The sequence below is a fragment of the Lygodium microphyllum genome, chromosome 24, assembly GCF_053477565.2.
Source record: "Lygodium microphyllum isolate KBCC chromosome 24, Lygodium_microphyllum_v1.1.10, whole genome shotgun sequence".
Taxonomy (NCBI): domain Eukaryota; kingdom Viridiplantae; phylum Streptophyta; class Polypodiopsida; order Schizaeales; family Lygodiaceae; genus Lygodium; species Lygodium microphyllum.
In genome coordinates, this window is record NC_141158.1 from 59,040,021 (window position 1) to 59,060,310 (window position 20,290).

General features: G+C 45.9%; 1 protein-coding gene and 1 pseudogene across 1 annotated transcript in view; both read right to left on the bottom strand.

Annotated features, from left to right (window-relative positions):
- Positions 1-20,290, bottom strand: part of LOC148015138 (S-adenosyl-L-methionine-dependent methyltransferases superfamily protein) — a 133,535-nt gene that overhangs the window by 12,744 nt on the left and 100,501 nt on the right. The window lies entirely within an intron of this gene.
- LOC148015139 (uncharacterized) lies at positions 1,662-9,929 on the bottom strand (annotated as a pseudogene).

Consider the following 20,290-nt stretch of genomic DNA (forward strand, 5'->3'; position numbering starts at 1 on the left):
GTAAATATTGCCTATTCTAGCGTATACTAGTGGCGGTATACCATTGGTTTACATGACAACCAAGATCTTTATAATGGAGCTATTTTCTTACCAGTTGTGTCCGCTTTGTTCCTATCATTGAGTCAGTTGCCTATTTTCGATGGTTAGTGCATACAATCCCAAAATCATATCTTGAATTGGCACAGAGATAGGATCTCCCATTGCAGGGGATAATAGGTTAGGACGTAAATATGGTTTGCTATTTCCCAAGGGGGCAAACTTACAAATGCATGCTTACAATGATTCAGATTGGGCTACTGATTATGATACAAGGCAATCTACTAGTGGACATTGTTCCTTCTAGGCTAGTCATTCATTTCTTGGCTAAGCAAGAAGCAGCCTACACTGTCTACCTCATCCTATAAAGTTAAATGTACGGAGGCTTTCACAATGACCATCGAATGTATTTGGTTACACCCTTTATCATTTGAAATTCATGTTCATATGGAGGGACCCTCTTCTATTTTTCTAATAGTCAAAGTTTTATTGTAGTAGCATAGAATCAAGTGTTTCATGTTCATATGAAACACATTCAGATACATTGTTACTATATCAAAGAGAGATCACATGCAAGAGATCAGCGTGATCTACATTTCCACAAAAGAGAATGTTGAAGATTTTTTCAATAAGAGTCTTCTAATGAGAAGGAAGAAAGCTCTCTAAAAGTGATGGGGATTACATTGAAAGGGCATTCTAGTAGTGAAATTCTGCAGCAACTTCCAAAGGTCGAGAAGGAGAGTTTAGAAAAAATGTTGGCTAAGGATCTATCAACTGAGGAGAAGGCAGTCTACATGGAAGTGGTGATAAAACACTCTACACTTTTTATTTCTAATTATGAACACATCATAAGTGTGATGGCAGTACAACATCACATTAATCTAAAAGATGAAGCAAGGCCAGTGGTGCAACGACTAAGACGGTTGGGAGTAGTTCAACAAAACGCTATACTCACTGAGGTGCAGCGACTTTTGAAGGCAGACTTCATCTATACAGTAGGGGACTCTGAGTGGGTTTCACCTATAGTGGTGACACCCAAGAAGAACGGCAAATGACGGATTTGTGTGGACTACAAGCCGCTAAATGCTGCAACAAAGAGAGATCACTTCCATCTTCCCTTTCAGGATGAAATACTCAACGAGGTGGCTGGGCATGAGAGATACACTATTTGTGATGGGTGTTCAGCATAGTACGGGGGAGTTTCGGAAACGGGGGAAACAGAAATGGGAAAAACCGGAGTTTCGGAGTTTCGGCCAAATTTTGAAAATAGGAAAACGGCCTTTCGGATTGTACACTAAAAAAAATACAGTAATATGTGGGTATGTAAATATATCAATATCTACAACAACATGCATTCAAATTTCATACAAAACTTTCGAGTCTTCATGTCATATGATTAAAATCATGATTCATTACACATTTCATGAGTCAAGAGTCACGACTCACAAGTGAAGATTAAGGAGTCAAGACTGAGGACTCAATGGTTGAAACTTAAGACAAGTTGACACAATTAAGACTCAATTTTCAAAATATAAGGTAACAAAATGAATTAGAATTTATGACTGATGAATAATCTATGATCTAAACTTTAAAGAGCAGTAAAGACTGACATTAAAAACAATGGAACAAGAATCAAGATGCATAATAAGTGGGATCAAGATACAATGATAGTAACTATGTCATGTGAATAATCTATTATCTGTCAAAACTCCAAAGTCCAGTGAGGCTATAAGTATCAACATCAATGAACAACCGACTACTCTAGTCTAGACTCTGCACTGCTAAACTGACTCCTGTATATCACGAGTCATCTGGACTCTGAGGATCTATGCACCATCTCCTTGTCCGACTCCGAGGTCCCTAATCGAGAAGTTGATGAAGTAGCCTCAGCCTCATCCTCAGACTCTAGCTCTTACTCTGCCTGTGATGCACGACTACGTATGGCTCTTACTCTAACCCTCCTCTGTGCACGAGTCTCATGCACCGGTGCCGATAGCTCCTCATAGAGCATGGAGTAGATATCCCGCTCCTCCTGTGGTATCTGCGGAATGTCACGCACCTTCTCTATATCAATCTTATCAACATTCACCTATAAAGGTGAACGAGACAAAGATATATCATATGAGAGGAGATTCAATATGTTCAATGTTCCAACTTCATACATATCACAATTTACAATCCAACTTCCAAGTAAATTAGCAATGTTAACTGTCAAGGACTCAAGGTTAAAAAGTTAATTATACATAATACTAATCATTACCAATTTACCTGTGAAGGCTCAGGGGACAGAGCGGTCCTCTCAAGAAACTGGAGATTACAATGGCAAAACACTAAACGCTCCAATTGGGCAGTTGTGAGCTTGTTTCTCTTTTTGGTGTGGAAGAGGGCACATGTGCTCCAGTTTCTCTCTTTTTTTTTTTTGCAAGTAAAATGTGGCTGATTATATTACTCAAAAAGCTGATTACAACAAAGTACTCATGCTCAAAAGACTAGCTTGAGCTGAAGCAGAGTCACCAATACATCATGTATACAAGCCTCTCAAGGCGGTCTAGGGGGGATGGGGGCAAGAAGCCATGGCAGGGGAGGAGGGGGCGGGAGGGGGAGGGGGGGTATATCGCCAAATGGGGCTACGTGCCTGCATCACAAAGAACAAACCCTAGCCGCCCCAGGTACACATGAAGTGGCCACGGAGCTCTTGACTCGCCCTAGACTTGCCCTGCATCTGATCCCATCGGCTGCGGAGGGAATGGATGATGGAGGTCCATAGCTCTGCTAAGGTCGCAATTGCTAAAAGTCTCTCTCTGCTAAAAGCCACCTGGCATCGCGCCTTCCAAATATGCCATCTAGTAAGACTCCCTATGATCTCCCATACCTCCGAGCGGTCTGTTGTGGACTCCAGTACCTAGCGGATGGGTAGAGTCTCCAGACCGACCACTGCGCATGACCCTGCCTCGATCATGAATATAGTGTCCTGCATCCCGGCCTCATACAAAAGGTGACGGCCCTGGCTGACTGCCTACCAACAGAAAGCTCCCCATGAGATACACCCAAGGCTCGGCGCTATACGTCGAAGAATACGGTATGCTCCTCTCCACATGAGCTGCGCCTCCTCACAAGACCAAAGGCAGTGCTTTGGGGTTTCCAAAGGCTGCTGTATGCAGCGCTTACAACCTCTCTCCTTCTGCATCTAGGCAAGCCAGCTTCCCACCGCCAAGCCTCTATGTGCCACCAACCATAAAAAATACGACACCCTCCTCGGCCTCCAACTATCCCATAGGCGGCGCCAGAAGGTCCCTTGGAAGGGCTCCGTGATGCTGTGCTCCACCCAGTGCATGCTGCATGACGGCACCCAGTCCATATCCTCCTGCATCAGTACATGTCTACCAATCCTGGCAATATACTCTAGGAACCTGGGTGGCTTTTTGGCGACCGCAGAGACCGGCCATAGCCACTCTCCTAGATCCCACTCCAGCTCATCAAGTGGTCTGCCCTCCCAGATCCAAAGGCGCTACTCCTTGAGCTCCTTCCAGAAAACATAGGGGTCCAGTCGCCAAGTCTTCTTCTGAAGACCCACTACCCGAATCCTCCTCCACAAAAGAGTGGCAATCCCCTCATCCTGATGCCCTCTGTCAAGGGCCAAACGTCCCCCCTCCTGAACGGCGAGGAAGGTCCCCTTGGGGGCGCCACCCACTCTACCTGCCACCTGAAGGGGGATGCCTGCTAGAGAGAACCTAGCTGCCCATACCTCCCCGGGCTCTATCGGCTCTTGTATCGAGGGGGCAAGCCACTCCGGAGGTATTGCTGCATCTATCTCTCTTCTCCTCAACTCCACTCCTCTCACGCAACCTAGTACTCACTACAGCACCTCCTCATCCGCCATCCTATACACCTCCCGCCATGTCCTGATGGAACAAGCCAGGCCGGCCTCCCACCCAACCCACTGGATGTGGAGGCGCTCACCTATCTGTGCCCCTTCCCGATCTTTGACCTGGAGGTTCGAGATCACCGGCTGACGGTCTATTTCCTCCTGGCAACCTGGGGGGCTCTAGATTAGGGCCTTACGGAGGCCCTACCACACGTGGAGTAGGCTCCGAAGGAAAGGTGATCTGGGGGGGGTGATCTGGGCTGACGTGAAGATCCATCTCAGGGACGGCCTCCACTCACTGCCAAGCCTCGGTTTACAATCATGAAGGCCCTCCTGCAGTAAGACCTTCCAGGTCTGCCCGCCTTGTGTGTGACTGCGGACAACTAGCTTGCCCAAGAGGGCCATACTCTGATACTCTGGGTCTATGATTCCAAGCCCTCCCTCTGATCGATGTCGTATGATGGTCGCCCACGCCACCTTGGCCCTGGAGTCCCTGGAACCATCAGACCCAAACCAAAGGAAATTCCGCACTAGGCAGCGAAGCTGCCCTACGCACAATGAGGAGAAGCACCAACACGAGGTGATATACCAGGCCATCACTAGGAGAACCTAGTTAACCATCAGGGTTCGGCAGACTAGTGAGAGGCGAACCGTGCTCCAATAGGTCAGTTTCCTCCGAATAGAATCAAGGACACGAAGAAACTGCTGGGTAGGAGTAATGTCAAGTCCCACCTGGAACCCTAGGTATCGGACGGTCATCTAAATCCCAGGTGGACGCCCCACTCCGTGCTCGAGTCCGGGTCTATGAGAAAACCAACCAACTTTCGCCAGTTGATTTTCGCTCCCACTGCAATGCAGAACACGTCAAGAGCCAATCTCATTCTCTCCAGCATCACCTCATCGTCCTCTATGTAGAGGCCTCTGTCGTCTGCGTACTCTGAGTCTAACAACTCAGTCTCCTCTCTCATTGGAAGTCAGAGGCCACATAATCCGCTCACACGTGACCTGAGGAAGTGAGACATCGCCTCTGCGAAGAGTAGAAACAAGTATGGGGCCAAGGGACAGCCCTGTCGAACCGATCTCTCCAACCGAAACTCCTCCCCTCGCCTTCGCCTATGAGAACCCTACTGGTGACCGATCTGTACAATCCGGAAACCCCGCGAATCCAAGCATGGGGGAATCCCAACTTCACCATGGTACCCTCTAGGAGATCCTAGTCCACCCTGTCATTAGCTTTCTCGAAATCCAAGAGTAATACTACCAGTCTCTGCCCACTGTGCTGAGCCCACTCTGTCGCCTCAAAGAATGTAAATACATTGTCTAGGATGCTCCTATCCTGGACAAAGCATGTCTCTGTGTCATGAATGATATCTGGAAGCACGGGGCGTAATCGCCTACCAATCATCTTTGCCAGTGCCTTTTAGGCCACTAATAATAAAGTGATCAGTCTCCACTGGGAGAGCTCCAACCGGTCTCCCCCTTTGGAGAGAAGACTGATAAGGCCTGCCAAGAGACTCCCTGGCATCTGTCCTGAGGTGAAGATCTCCTAGAAAGCCCTCAGTAGAGGGTCCTTCACCACTTCCCAATAGGTAGTGAAGAAAGCCTTAGAGAGGCCATCCTCCCCCAGGCATTTCTACCCATCCTACGTATGGAAAGCCTCCTCTAGTTCCTTCTCTGTGAAGGAGGCTATGAGGGAGTGTCCTATCTCCTCTGTGACCAGGGACGGAATGTGATCCCATACCTACTGTCTGCATCTCTATCCTCTAGTTGAAGCTGTCTCCTGTTGGAAAAGGCGCGTGTAATAGTCGGTGGCAATCTCCATCACCTCATTAGGGCTAGAACGGGTCCTCCCATACTAATCCCGAAGCCTGCGTATCTGCTCTCCCACGGTGCGGAGCTGGTGCACCTGGAAGAACTCCTTGCACATCGTGTCCCCCTTCCGTGCCCAAAAGGCTGCTGACGTGCGGAAAGAGAACAGAGGAGGTTGCACGAGGCTGCTGACGTGCGTGGAGGGTAGAGTCCCCTGGTGCCTCCTGCAATAATCTCTGTGTGGCTACAAGGTCCTGCCGGAGTGCTCTTTCCTCTTCCCAACACTACTGCCTGGCCTGTACGGCTGCCTCTTGGCAGATTCTGCTTGACTCCACTAGGACCTCTGCAACCTCCTCTGTTATCCGGTCCCTCCTGTCCCACTCTCTGGTCCAAATCTGCTCTATCTGTCTCGACACCTCCTCCCTCCTATAGATCGAGTCAGGGATCTGACAGGATCGTGTATCTAGGGCAGATGCTGGGGGGTTAAGTGTCAAGAGAACGGGGCAGTGATCGGATAACGTGGTGCCTGCCAACTGCTCAATCTGGCCTCCACGAGAGCCTTCCCACTCTCCCACATAAAACATGTCCAACCGCTCCAGCAAGGCTCCACCTAGCCGCCTATATTCCCAGGAGAAGTCCAACGACCTCTCCCTCCTGTGGAAGGCAGGGTCTTTCCAGGCATCACGTGCTTCGACTGCAAGCAAAAAGACCTCCCATGCCTCCTGCTCCTCCCCCCCATCCATGCCCTGGTAGTTTCTTCCTCTGCCCTGTTGGTCCCCAATATCTAGTCTCATCCATAGAACCCTTCCTGCCACTATCGTCCCGTAGTCTCGTACACAAGTAGTGAGACTCGGGCCAATAGAGGTGCATACACCTCCACTCTTGCCGTGGGCACCTATGGCGTGCTCCCAGTAAGTGTGCGAGTTGTCCGAAAGTACCTTCCCAACCTGCTGAGCCTGGGCGAGGGTGAGCTTGTGCTCCTACAGAAGCAAGATGTCGATCTGTCCGGGAAGGGCAGGCTGCAACTCCTACCGAACAATCAACTTCCTGGAGCCACGTGCCCCACTGTAGTGGAGACTGTTCACATTCCAGAATGCAAGATGTAAGCTCATGGGAAAACCTGTGACTGACCGAACAGGCATCTGTTCGGTGTGGATGTTGCAGATGAGGAGGAGAGACTGTGAGGCATGCAAGTGCGCTTTGCCGCCAGTCTAGATGGTAAACTCCAGTCCCCCATGGTGGCCCTCCGCCGGACCATAGGGATGATAGATGCTCCAAGTGGTACTATCAATGCATCCATCAGCCATGCTGAAAATCGCAACTCTGTACACTGAAAGAAGCGGGCCACCTGTGCCGGGGGCCACTCGGTCACGTCCCTCGACGCTCTCCACTGTGGGGGGGCTTGAAAGATAATGCTCAAGTGTGGGATGTTGGCGCCAGCCCACCAATTAATGTCCATCATGCAACCTGGCCACTGTTGTACAAACAGTGCTAATCCTTCATCTCCCATTCACTGGGAGATGTGATCCGCCACCTAACTCTTCAACTCCTCAATCTGTGTGGTCGTCCACTCCTCTGAGTAAGATGACTGAAGAAAAAAGGCATAATTTGGTCCATCCGGTAGTGCTAGTAGGTGGACCTTGCCCCTCCTTGACTTACGAACCACGAATATCCCCACCTCTAAAGGTAGTGGGAACTCTCCGCGCTCCGCAACTCGCAGGTAGGACCATGGGCCACTGTGGAAGAACTCTCGTGGCAACAGCTATGTCTATCTCGAGAAAGTGTGGCGGGTAGCAGGGGCGGATGAGCTGGTGGCTGTGTGGGAGGGGCAAGACTGATGGTGTGCAGAGGAGGTAGGTGTGTGTGGCTCATCACCTCCTGTGGGAGGAGGGAGGTTGGGTCTAGGGGGGCTCACCTAACCTAGGTGCGGATCAGGGGGGGGTGCTCAGTAGAGGGGATGATGGGTGGGAAGAGGATCGAGACATCGTGGGATGGCTGGGGATGCATAGCGGATGTTGGAAGGGGGGGGGGGGGGGGGGAACCTGTGGGAACTCAAGCGAGGCAGTCTGTGGCACAGGTGGAGAATGTGAGGGGCTGCGATCCTGTCGAGTGGGGCGGACAGGGGGGGTTGTGGAGTGCTCTGCCGAGAGGGGATCGCTCGCCTACCAACACCCTGCTGACGAGGCTGGGTCTGAGGAGTTGGCTGTGCCCCCCCTTGCTGTCTCCCTCTCCGTCATCTCTGGACCCATGTGAAACCGTCAGCGTCCACCTGCGGACCGGTGGGCGAAGCCGCCTTGGCTCTGAAAACGTGTACAAACAACTGCCTGATGCCCAAAGTCATGGCAGCGCAGGCACTGCCCTGGTTGCCCAGTCACAATGACCTGCTGCCTAAAGGAGTGCCCACCTACCTCAATCTCTAGGAACTGTGGGATATTCTTGACCTCTTTCACTGCCACCCGTACCTTTGGGACTCCTGCTACTATCATTGCATCCGCGAAGGACGCGGAAAGGACAGTGCCGAAGAGCCATCCAAAGTCTTCCATCAACTGGCGATACTCAATCGCTAGGCCGGGGAAAAGAAGGGTGACCAGGTGCCAAAGAAACCTGTTGTGGAGTGCAAATGCCTCCACAGTAAAGCCATTGTACCAAGGGACCATGTATATGACCCCCTTCGTGGATGCATAAGGTGAAGTGGCAAGTAGCTCACGAGTTGCGTCTGGCGAGTTGAGGCGGACCATGAAGATCCCTTGGCCCAATAGGACCGCCTCCATGATCTGCATTGTGCCGATGTGCAACGTGGAGTGAAGCCAGTCCCGAAGCTGGGCCCTGGCTAGGGAATATCCTACTACCTGACCATAAATCATTGTTTCCATTAGCTCCAGCTTTTTAGCTCGGACGGCTAAGAGCTGCTCCTCAAAGAGGACTACGCGCAAGGTGTTTGACTGGGGGCACTTGCTGAGTGCGCCAACCTCTGACCATAGGTTTTCATTGCGCGTTCCTTCTTGGAGAACCTACCTATCACATTGCTGTGCTACTGGATGGGGAGTTGCTGCAGGGGGAGGGAGCAATTGGAGAGGGGAGGAGGGGTGTCGATGGCGAAGGGGGAGATTTCTGTTTTCGATGGCAAGCGGAGCGGATAGGGCGGGCACAGGCGAAGCGAGGGCACATGTGGTGGTGCAGGGAGCTGGCGGTGTTGGGGGCCCTGGCGAAGGCGAGAGGGATGGGGCGCAGGTGATGACGAGGAGAGTGGTGTTGTTCATGTCGATGTGGCGAGGGGGATGTCCCTAGCGATGGCGCTGTACCAGCGGGGCACTACGATTAGACAGGGCGGGGCAGGATGGAGCACGACAATTAGACAGGCGGGGCACGATGATCTGACGGGGCAACGTGACGGACAAGAGAGCTCGGTGCAAAGCCACTGCTTCTTGCAATCCTCCATGCAACCTTGCCCTTGTAACTTCTTCCGCTCCAGTTCCTCTCAGCATGCCCTGAACTACAATCTTGCAAGAGGACCCGAATGGCAATGAGTTTCTATTCAAATTTAAAAGATTGAGGTTAAGTAATTAGCAATTGCTAATATGCATGCCATAAAATCAACATTTGAGTGGGCAATAGATTACAGAACTTGTTATCTAGGTTGCATAATGCATTAGATAATCAAGATTCAAAATATAAAAGTCACCAGTCACATACCAAAGTAGGAGCACAATTGCCGTATTTCTCCTACCAAGAGACAGGCTGAAGCTGTGTCTCTCGAAGCCTAGCTGTGGATCGACCAAAATGAAAAGAATGATTGCGGAATGCCAACAAATCATCCTCTACTCTTCTCATCATATCTATATTATCCCCTGTGAGGTGCCTCATGTACTCCATGAAGCCCTCCTCTAACTCCTCGCTACTGTACTACTCCTCGCTACGCCAAAGGGGATGCAAAATATGTGCGACAGCATGGATTGGTTTATGGAACCAATCCCATCGTGCATTCCACACTACACGAATCTCATCAACCCTATAGATAAAATATATTAAAAACTTAGATGTTAAAATAATGATCAATCATCAAGGAGTCGTTAATACCAAATAATTACACGTATAAAAGTTAAACAAAAACTTACTTATCTTGGAGCAAAAAGCTGTTGCGAAGCAAGGCCTCGCTAATTTTATCCATATACTCATATAGAAGCCCCAAAGTACTCCCCTCCATATCTGGGATGCGCAATACAGTATAGGAGTGAGACTTTTCACCAATGCCTCTGCCTCAACCCACCAACTCTCATTTAAAATATTGTGTCTAAAAGCAAGAGCCTTTGAAGACTCTCTCACTCTATGTGAGCCATTCCTGGCATGCAATGGTCCATATCAAATTTGGACGGACCCGTATCAACCTCTCCAATACAATAAACATATAAGCAAATCGAGTGGTGAAGGGCTTCAATAGCTCAAGTGTGCTATTGGCTCGAAACATGCTTGTGATGGATGGCCTCTTCTTCACAAATCTTATCATGCTTGTTGCCGTCTTGAAAATGTCATCCACCCAAGATATTTGCCTAACATCTTCAATAAGCAAGTCAAGGCAATGGGATGCACATGGAGTCCATACTATGCTAGGAAACTCCTCAATCATACGTCCCATAGACACACAATTGCTTCCATTATCTGTCACCACCTGCACTACATTTTGGACTCCTATGTCCATAATGACTTGTCGCATGTGCTCCCAAATGAAAGCTCCTGTGATGGTAAAACCTGAGGTAGAGGCATCGATGGCTTTAATGAACATGGTGCCTTTATATGAAGACACCAAAACATTGTAAACATTCCTTCGGCGCATATCTGACCATCCATCGCATAAAATTGTGCATCCATATTTCACCCATGTCTCCTTCAAGGGCTCCCATTGAGCCTCTATGGATGCTTTCTCCTTTCGAAGCTCTCGTGTGCGTAATGCATCTGCGGATGGACCTTCCCACTTACACCCTATGCGGCTTACTGACCTGATTGTCTTCTTCCATTGATGTGTAGTGGCCACATTGAAAGGTATAGCACACCGAATAAATAAGCGTGTGAGTTTCCTAGTTGCCTCTACAATTGCCTACCTCTGAAGTCCTGCATGGACACTTGCACCATGCAAGGAGCCCTTTTGCCCACCACCACTAGAAGATGGCAATGGGATCCTTTTTACACTTGGACCCGATACGAATATAGATGCACTTCTTTTTTATGGGCCATTGGCACCTCCAATTTGGCTAGCGTCACTAGATCCACTAGCCTCTCTTTGCGCCATTTATGCTTCATTAGCCCCATATGGTGTTGATTCATCCTCTTCTAGCTCAATACCCATACGTTTTCTGCGCCAAAGATGAAGACTTACTGTTACTTCTGCCACCACATTTGCGCAAGGCCCAATGTCTTTGTTGGGAACACAAGCCAAGTGGTCTTTCACGCACGTTACACCCCGATTTTTCCAATCCACAATAGTTGCACCGCCACTTCTTTGACCCGCCGGAGCCCTCGTATCCCTTGATTAAAGTGACATGCCTCCAATATGGGTCTGGCGCCATAATATGATTAGCCTTTAGGAGTCAGGACCTAGGTCATGGATTAAAGGAGGAGGAGAAGAAGAAAGAGAAGAAGAAGAAGAAAAAGAAGAAGGAGAAGAAAAAGAAGAAGAAAGAAGAAGAAAGAAGAAGAAGGACGAGAAGGACGAGGAGAAAAAGAAGAAGAAGAAGAAGAAGAAGAAGAAAAAGTCTGAAGGAGAAGGAGAAGAAAAAGAGCTTAGAGGAAGAGGAAGAAGAAGGAGAAGAGGAAGAGGAAGAGGAAGAGGAAGACTGAATAGGAGACGGGAGTTGGCTATTGTAGGTCCGAGCTGGGGAAGAAGAAGAGTTGCGCGAGCGAGACGAAGTGCGGAAGGAGAATCACGGCGCTAGATAACCACGCAAAACGGGGCCGGCGGGCCGCAAGATCCCGAAACGGCGTGCTCCCGTTTCCGTCCCGGTCCGAAATGGCCGGTCCGTTTTGGACTTGCCGAAACGCCGTTTCTGGGTACATAGGTATTCATGTTATTTTCAGATCCGAATAGCTGAGGAGGATCAACAGAAGACCACCTTCATCATGTCTTGGGGGTGTTTTGCTTACAAAGTAATGCCATTTGTATTAAGAAATGCCCCAGCTACCTTCTAGCGATTCATGAATTATGTCTTGTAGCCATATTTTGGTAAGTCCATCAGGGTCTTTATTGATGATTTTTGTATTTTTAGTTCTAAGGTTCTACATCTAGGGAAGGTGAATGAAGGTTTCAACCGCCTCGCACAAATGGGAGGGCAGCTAAACCATGAAAAGTGTCGTATTGGCGAAAGTAGTGTAGCTTTGTTAGGGTATGTCGTAAGTGAGAGGGGCATTGAAGCGGATCCAAACAAAGTTAAGGCCCTATTGGCGATGCCGTCACCATCTTCTATTGTAACTAACCTCTTTCATTCAGAAGGTGCGATATATGGCGCAGTTCATTCATCTCCTCTCCCAATTAGTGTTTTCACTACAACAGTTGACTCACTCTGAGAAGCTCATATGGAGTAACGAAAGTGAAAGGTGCTTTTACGAGGTGAAGAAGGCTCTCAATACCTTTCTCATAATTTTACAGCCTTGCTGGGATCAAGAGTTTTTTGTCAACCTGAGTTTTGGGAAAGATGCTCTAGGGGCAGCACTCATATAAAAGGATGCTAAAATTGGCCTAATGAGGTCGGTTTACTTTTTTGGCAGAGTAATAACAGCATCAGAACGAGGGTACAAGATGGTGGAGGTGATGGTTTTGTCTCTAATGTTTGCTGTAAGAAAGTTTCGTCTTTATCTTCTCCCTAGGCCGTTCACAATGATCACGACAAAAGAGCATTTTCCCTATGCCTTACAGCACATGGATGTTTCAACCAGAATTACTAAGTGGGTGATACAACTCCAAGAGTTTGACTATACCTTCAAGGTGGAGGACTCTACTCGGGCATGCCTAGCTGATTTGTTGACCCATAGATGCCATCAAAAGAAGAAAAAAGAGAAGGGAAAGGTAAAAGAGGAGACACCTCCTCTTGAGGACCCACCACCGGTGGAGAATGCCCATGCCCTCTACTTTAATGGGGCCTACAATTGTATTAAAGACAGAGCGACAGCAGGAATAGTGGTGTTCAATCCCGAAGGTGACAAACTCTATGGAGAATGTATCAGCTTAGAGGATGTCCATTCTAACAATGAGGTAGAATATCAAGCCTTGCTTTTAGGTTTGAGGTGGTGTCTCTCACATGGTGTCACTCGACTTAATGTTTTTGGGGATTCTATGCTAATTGTTAAGCAAATGAAAGGAATCTAGGCTTGTAAAAATTATAACTTAGCTGTGAAAATGAGAAAAGCTAAAACTCTCATGAGGAAGCTACAGAAAGCCCAAATCTATTTTGTGCCAAGGTGTACAAACAATGACGCAAATGCTCTAGCAACTGAAAAATTGAAAGAGGTAATGGTAGGCATCATTGCAGTAAAGCTCCCCTTGTTTTAGGGTAAGTTTTAACTACAAGATGTACTTTATTTTCTTGAGCATGGTGAGGCACCTACACATATAAATAAGAGTGAGAAAAGGTGATTGGCTACTAAGGCCACTAAATACCGCTTGATAAATGATGTGTAGTATTGCAAAGGAAAGATTGCAGTGCTTAGAAGGGTGCCAACAGCAAAGGAGATTTTGGATGTGATTAAGAGCTGACATGAGGGGGTTTGTGAAAGACATTTTGCTCAAGAAATAACCAGCAGAAAGATGCTCCAAGCCGGTTTTGTGTGGTCTAGTTTGCATCAAGATGTGCAACATTGGTGCCGCACTTGTGATGCTTGCCAAAAATGCCGGATCAAGAAAGCTAGTGCATGAAGAATAAAATCCCATAACTACATATGGCCCATTTGAGAAATGGGGGATTCATGCAATAGGACCACTCATACGAACTCAGTCTGGCAAGGAATACATCATAATGGGTGTGGACTACATGACGAGGTGGGCTCAGGCTTCAGCAACTAGTAGGATCAAATCCCAAGAAGTGGAAAAAATTATGTTTGAAAACATTTGTTGCAGGTTGATACACCTTTAGAAATTATCTCTAATCAAGGTCTTGGTTTTAGGCCTAATCTAGAGGGGGAGCTAATGGAAAAGCTAAAAATCAAGCGCAAGCATTCTACTCCCTACTACCCACAGTGTAATGGTTTGGTCGAAAAGATGAATGGGCTGATTTGTAATATAATTACCAAGCAAGTACACATGCACCCCAAGAACTGGGATAAAAATTTGAGTGCAGCTCTTTGGACCTACAAGACTTCATTCAGAACCTCACTTGGCTATACTCCATTTCACCTCGTTTATGGCCAAGAGGCTTTGCTTCCTATAGAAGTAGAACTAGCCAGCTTACGTGTTTTAGTAGCCAGTCGAGAGAAGAATTAAGATAAGAAGTTAGAGGAAATAATCTTGGATCTAGAGAGGCTAGAGTTAGACAGAGAAGCAACAGTCCAACACTATTCTATGCAGGCTAAAAAAAGGAGGAAGGCATTTAATAATAAGCTGGCTAGCAAACACATAAGGGAAGGATCACTTCTGCTACGCTATGATAACCGCTTTGATAACAAAAAGAATGCTAAACTTGTGATCGAGTGGAAAGGGCCATTCATGGTCATAAGGAGATATCCAAATTGCAACTATAAGCTAGGTAACATGGATGGGAGGGTTCACAAGACAAGGGTAAATGGATGGTGACTCGAGCCTTATTTTCAAAGAATTAGGGACACTTTAGAGCAATCATTCGACAAAGAGCCACCAATGAGGGGGTGCAGTCCTCACTGCTCTATTGGACCATCATTAGTAAGCTAGAGGCATGAATGCCTCTAGCCTAAGGCAAGGGCTAATGATCCGGGTTTTTTACAAACCGGATTTCTACCACAAAATTTAGTCGAAACCCCTTTCAAGAGCCTTACCTATAGCTTAAACCCTACATTACTCTTCAAGCACTAGGTATGCTACATTGCTTCTCAGTTATGATAACTCTAGCAAGTAGAAAAATAAGTTCTTAGGAGGGATGTCAATGTAAGGGTACAAGGGATAGGTTATCTTAGTGAAGATGAAAATGAATTACACCTAGGGGTTGAGTGAGTGTATAGATTTTTTCAAAGGACTAGCCTCCAACTACACCTGGGTTCCACCTGCATCACCAAGATTTGGAATCTATCACCATTATTAGAGGACACCTCACCCTTGCACACAAGTCAATGTCCACATCATGGTGTCATTTGGATTTTACACAAAAGCTTACAAGCATGGACCCCCTCTATCACATGCTTATATGTATATAAGGAATTAAAGTCAAAGCAGCTTTTGAAATTTTTTTTTAATAACTTTAATAAATCCCAAGGAAAATCAAATTTCAAGAAAATTTCCACGTTGCCTGACTGGTTTCGACCTGATCTACAAAGTTGTAGAAGAAACTTTTTTTAGATTCTTTATCGATTTGAAGTTACGAAGGCGCAGACTGCTGACTGCAGGTAATTTTATTCTCTCTTTCACGCTTATCACATCAACTTCCCATTTTATCCTTCTTGTAAATATATTATAATAATGTGCTTTGGACACCCACTTCTTGTAATTGAGCTCCCTTTCTTTAGCTTATCTACCACCACCCTTGATGACCAAGGTGGGAACTTGTCCCATTCACTATTCTCCATATTATCAAAGATACCACACATCATCTAGAATTATGTTAATCAAGAAGATTAGATTAATCTAATCTCTCATGGAGGCTATATAGGATGCCCATGGAGATATAAAGAGATACAATCACAAGCACATGAGAACACTCTAGATCACCAAGCCCAAAGGGGAGCCACTAAGAGCACATTATGCAACACCCTCATACTAGTCCATCTCTTTGATATAAGCTATAAGTGAGTCTCTTTTTTTATATAGCATTTCATGAATACATAATAGTAAGCTTTCTCTACCTCTTCTCCTCTTGTCTCCCTCTCTTCTCATCTCTCTCCCTCTCTCTTATATTCTAATATAACGTCTAGATCATATGGTGTCCAGATCATATGTACTCTCTTCTAATTCTCCCTCTACATTCATACTTGAACTTATTAAGACTTGTCATATGCTCTATTGTTGGGGAATCCTTATTTCCTCATATTATATATATATTCATGGGAGAAATTAGGAGTCATCACCTCTTTTAACTTTCCATCATTTTCATTTTCCTTAAGATAGGTAACAAATTCTCTCTTGTGAAGTTATGTTTTGGTTATTTCCATTCACTTAGAAAATGGATGTCCTAGCCCATCCTCCCTTTGGCTAGGTGGTGTCATTCTTTAGCTCTCTTAGTAAGAATTGGAAGCTAGGTGGGTAAGATGAGACAACCTACTCATCTTTTCACCTCTCACCAGCTAGTAACATATCATCCATATACAAAACAAGTATGATGGGACTGCCATCTGTATCCTTTTTCATGTACAAGCAGTGATCTGCATGGTTGCGTGTAAACTCATAAGATAGCATTAAAGTGTCAAACTTTTTATACCACTGTCATGGTACTTGCTTCAGCCCATACAGGCTGCATTTTAGCTTACACATCATTTGCTCTTTTCCAAGAACTACAAAGCCCTCAAGCTGTTTCATGTAGATTTCATCATCAATGTCACCATACAAGAAAGTTATTTTTACATCCATTTGATACAGCTCTTAAGTCCAATATAGCAGTGAGAGCAAAAAGCACACATAAAGTGGTCATCTTCACAACAGGTGAAAAGACCTCTTGGAAGTCAATCCCTTCCTTTTGTGCATACCCTTTGGCAACTAGCCTTGCCTTGTACTTGGGTCTCCCATCAACTGTCTTTACTTTGTACACCCATTTGTTTGGAAGTGGCTTCCTTCCCTTCGACAAAGACACAAGATCCCAAGTATCATTTGCATATAGAGATTTAATCTCTTCCTGCACAACTAGCTCCCACTTACTGCTAAACTCACATGACTTGGCATGTTTGTATGTAAGAGGCTCACCCTCATCTGTAAGCATCACATAATGCAAGGAGGGATCAAACCTATGTGGTTTCCTTCTTACGTGAGTAGACCTGCGTACCCAATGAACAACGTGTTCAGGAATTGGGTCTACATCTGGAGGTATATTATTTTCAACATTTATTGACTGCTGTAAGCCATTTTCAGCATGTTGTTCATGCTGTACAACACCTTCATTTTCATTACCAAAACCTGCATTTTCATAATCAGCAAGCCTATCTTGATGTCTGTGACCTGCTTGTGCTCTTATTTGCTGTCCATCATCATCTGGCTCAAAAATAACCAGTTGATCATCAGTTTCAGCCTGTGGCATAGAACCATGAGGCTCATTTTCTGAAGTAATAGGTGGCTGCAAACTCTGAAATTTTACATTTTTCATATCTTCATTAGAGACTAAGTATCTTTCAGCAATTTTGCCTCATTAAACACAACATTACGGCTGCAAATAATTTTCTTGGACTGAGGTAACCACACTCTGTAGCCAAATTCACCCTTATCACCATAGCCCATGAAAATGCCTTTGGTGGATTTGGGTCAAGTTTGTTCCTCAGCTCATCCCTAACATGCACAATAGCATCACAGTCAAATATGTGTAAATGGTCATGTGAGGCCAATTTGCCAGACCAAACCTCCTCAGGGATGCCATTATTTAAGGACCTGTTTGGAGAGCGGTTGGAAATGTGAACCGTGGTTTTGAGTAACACTCCCCAAAATTCATAAGGGAGATTAGCAGTGGATAGCATGCACCGCACTCTTTCACATAAAGTCCTATTATATCTTTCAGCCACCCCATTTGAAGAAGGGTTGTAAGGGGCTGTAAGGTCCCTCTTAATACCATGCAAGTCACAAAAGGACTTGAATTCAGTTGATGTGAACTCACCTCCATTATCAGTTCTCAAGCATTTCACCTTTCTACCTATCTGAGTGGTCACAAATGCATGAAAAGTTTTAAAAATAGCAAACACTTCACTTTTCTTTTTTAACAAGTATACCCAAATTTTATTGGAACTGTCATCAATAAAGGAGACAAAATATGCAGCACCACCCGACGATTTCACGGGCATACTACATACATCAGAATGCACTAAGTCCAAGACATTGGATTTATGAGAGACACTAGAGTAAAAGGAATTTTTTATTTGCTTTCCAAACTGACACTCGTTACAAAAGTCAAGTTTAGAGCCTTTTCCATCAACCCTCTTCAGAGAGGTAAGGACATAAAGTCCTTTTTGGCTCATATGCCTAATCTCTTATGCCATAACTCCAAGTGGCTGCAAATTTCAGCAATTGCAAGAAACTTGCCATTCAAGGCTTTACAGTGCAAACAATACAAAGTGCCCTTCTTGGTTCCTTTTGCAATCAGCATGGAACCCTTTTTCACTTTCCACAAATCACCACCAAACAATGTGGTGTAGCCATGCAAGTCAAGCTGACCAACAGATTGTAAACTCTTTTTAATGCTAGACACATATCTGACATCTTTCAACACAAGCTCATGACCATTGTCTAAAGACAAGTATACAGTACTAATCCCATCAATGCTGCAAGCATGGTTATTTCCAAGATACATCTTTCCATAACTGCCTGCATTGAACATAGCAAAACACTCCGAGCAAGAAGTTACATGAAAAGAGGCACCAGAGTCTACAATCCAAGTCTGAGTGGCACTATCATCAACTGACAAGAGTGCATCAATCACATCGGCCTTGGTAATCTGAATATCCTACATGTGACATACAAGGGCATCATAATCAACTGCACATAATACATCAGACTCTGTATCTGAAAGCTCCCCTATGACCACACTAGAGGCCACATTGGCCTTTTCTTTGCCTTTGGTTTCCCTAGATGGATCTGTCTTATCTTCCTTCTTCTTTTTATCTCCTGCATTTTTCTTTCTCTCTTGTTCCTTCTTGTAATACCTTCAATCAGGTTTATGGTGGCCCTTCTTCACTGCCCGTTGTTGTCGGCGACTACTGCCTAGTCCCCCCCGCATGCGTCTACTAGATTCATCAACTGCTACTAGACCCCACCGACGACTGGTCCTGATCGTGAACAGTCAGTCAATCCCGCTAGTCGTCAGCCAATCTGCTCACAATGGTCCACGCTGAAACTTGCCCTGCAAGATGCCTGCTCGTCGCCTGGGCTATTCGCCTACAACTGTAAGCTATGTGTCTTGTGTCAGTTGTCAGTCGGTTGCGCGTCGAAAAACGTGCAGAACCTCGCTCTAATATACCAGTTGTTGGAAAGCTCAACTACAGAGTGGCATAAGTTCCAAGAGGAGTGAACATGAGAGTATGACAGCTAGAGAGAGTGTGAGAGAGCAGAGTCAAGTACGATTCAATATGAGTGTACCAACAATGTGTTGGTACAAAAAGAATAAAATGTATTTATAATTGGGGCACATAAGGATGCATTCACATGTACAATGTGCGTGTACTATACACGGGGGTTAAACCGGGCCTTTATCCCAACACTAAATGCCAAGGAGCTAGCTCCTTCCTAGGAAGAAGATCAGCATGTTGCACAAGATCTAACTGTCAATGTAGAAGCCCCTTGAGTTCGGCTATGTGTCCCTAGACACCTACCGCAGAGTCAAAGACAAAAGCATTCCGGGTGATCCAATTATGCCAACAGCCCCAAAATCTGAGAAAAATGGAACATGACCTTCATATGTAATTGCACCAAGGTGGGATATTTGGCCTTGGCAACAACCCAATCAAAAGGGCATAGCGATAGACCAATAACTACTCACCAAATATCTATCTAAAGAGCCCAAATTTTCTTGGTCAAAGGGCAAAAAATAAATCTATGATGCAAAGATTCCTTGTTGGTTGTACAACAAAAGCAATTGCCATTTGAGATTCAACGCTTAGAAAGGGCCAAAGCAAGCGAAATCCCACCAATTAACCACCCTCCAAAGAAAGACCTCGCATTTGAATGGGGTTTTATTCAGCCATCCTTCCATCACTATCATTTTCCACCAAGTCTTGGATTTATGCATACCCCGAATTGCATTGGCTTTAGTTACCAACCAGTGCTTGTCCTTAATCGAAAGGTGATGCACCTAGCTAACTAAAGCCTTTTGAAGAGAGAGATGACTAGCAAGATCCCAATGTTGCCACGAGCAATCCAAGTGAAGTGTAGAATAAGACTACATAGGCTACATCAACCTTTCAATCTGGCCCCATAAGTCACAGTATCCACGAGGAATCCAAAAAAGTCTCCTAGTCGTACGGAAAGACATCAATCCCCCATTGCTCATCAAAGTAGCATCCTCCTATTTCTCAAGAGAGCAACCATAGCACTACCAACAATTCCAACTCAAAGGAATTTTCCTCTAGACGATCCTCTACAAGATGCCAGTGGGCCTTTTGAAGAGTGAGCCGCCAAGCAGAAACCAAATGATTTACCAAAATGAAGGAGGGTTTGGAAAAGTGAGTAATTGAATTGAGAACGTGCCACCGTCATATCTATATGTTGGTGTTACTATGCACAAT